Below are 1,853 nucleotides of genomic sequence, written 5' to 3' on the forward strand. Positions count from 1 at the left end.
GCGAGGCGAGCAGAGTAAAGGTTCCTGTGAGAACCCTGGTGGCCTCCACCAATGCTGCACCTCTAGGGGCTGCCACTCCTGGCTGGGACCCTGCCCTGATCTGGGAACGCCGCGCAGGCTGTCACTCAGTGTCCCTGACACCCCAGCCTGTCAGGCTGTACCCGGCTCCGCCTGCTCAAAATCAGAGACTTCCAGGCCCACTGCCGAGGCCACCTAAACAAAGACGGTTATCACCGGGCTCCCCGCGTCTCAGCGGGCTGCTGGTCCTGCTCTGGACAGCGTAAAAAGTCAGGCTCGGTGACAGAGGCAGGCCTGAGAGCGCTTTGGGAGGGCAGCTGGGATCCGAGCTGTCAGGCGGGGGCGAGTCAACACACCCGGCCAGCTGCGGCCCTGCACAGAGAGGGCCGGCGCTGACGCTGTGCAGAGCCGGGCTGGCTATTTATAACCCCTTGATAATAGAGCCCATTCATCCCCGCCCAGGGCCCTAATCGCGCCAGAGCGAGGTTGACAGCCTCGTTATTAACTTCACAAAATGGGAGTTGGGCTGTGTCAACAGAGGCCACTGCTGTCACCCAGACGCGCGGCCTTGCCCTTCGCGGTGGCAGGGGGCAGTCAGGGAAGAGGAGGAAGTCTGGCCTGCTTCCAGACCAAGCACATTGCTATTTCCTGGCTTCAGAGGGGTTTCGGGAGGTTCTGCTTCCAGGGAACAGAACGACTCTTCCCTCTTCACTGGGAGCTGTGGTCCGCTGGGCACCCCACGCCCCTGACTGGAGGGCAACATCTTGGTCCCTGGAAATATGTGTGAGCATATTAAAAGGGACCTTGGGATCTGCTCACCTGGGGTTAAATGCTGGGCCAAATTCAGCCCACAGCCGTGCTTCATCTGGCTTGCAGAATATTCAGCATACTTAAAAAATTGAGGTAAAATTCACATTACATAACATTAGCCACTTTATAGAGGATGCAATTCAGTGGTACTTAGCGCATTCGCATTCGCGGTGTAGTAAGGCTGTCCACGTTATCTAGTTTGAGATCACCCCAGGAGAAGACTGCCTGGCCATCAGGCAGTCACTCCCACTCCCCTCCTCCCAGGCCCCAGCAACCGCCAGTCCACTCTGCCTATTCTGGGCATTTCATCTAGTTGGAATCATTCGACACGCGACCTTTTGGATCTGGCTTCTTTTACTTTGCACTATGTTCTGAGGTTCATCCATGTTGTAGCAGGTATTAGTACTTCATCTCTCTATTTCTTGAGACAGGGTCTCACTCTGTCACCCAGGCTGGAGTGCAGAGACATGATCATGGCTCACCATAGCGTCCAACTTCCAAGCTAAAGTGATCCTCCTGCCTTAGCCTCCTGAGTAGCTAGGACTACAGGAACGTGCCAACACACTCGGCTAATTTTTTGATTTTTTGTAGCGATGAGGTCCTGCCATGTTGCCCAGGCTGGTCTTGAACTCCTGGACTCAAGTGATCGATCCTTCTGCCTTGGCCTTCCAGAGTGCTGGGATTACAGGCCTGAGCCACTGTGCCCAGCCTCAGCCCTTTTTCAAGACGGAAAAAAAATAAAAACCCTTTGAATTTGTTTCTATCAACCTTATAATAGGTATAATCTACCTGCTGGACAATGCGCCTACTGAAGTGTACAGTTCAGTGGTTCTCACACTTGTGTGTGTACCTTGTGCAACCATCACCACAGTTAAATTCGTTTTTGTTTTTTTTTTTGAGTTGGAGTCTCACTCTGTCGCCCAGACTGAAGTGCAGTGGCCGCTCCCGGCCACCGCAGCCTCGACCTGCTGGGCTCCGGTGATCCTTCCGCCTCAGCCTTCCAAGGAGCTGGAACTACAGGCACG

The sequence above is a fragment of the Carlito syrichta genome, unplaced genomic scaffold (genome assembly GCF_000164805.1).
Source record: "Carlito syrichta isolate Samal-C Ts95f unplaced genomic scaffold, Tarsius_syrichta-2.0.1 Scaffold304212, whole genome shotgun sequence".
Lineage (NCBI taxonomy): Eukaryota > Metazoa > Chordata > Mammalia > Primates > Tarsiidae > Carlito > Carlito syrichta.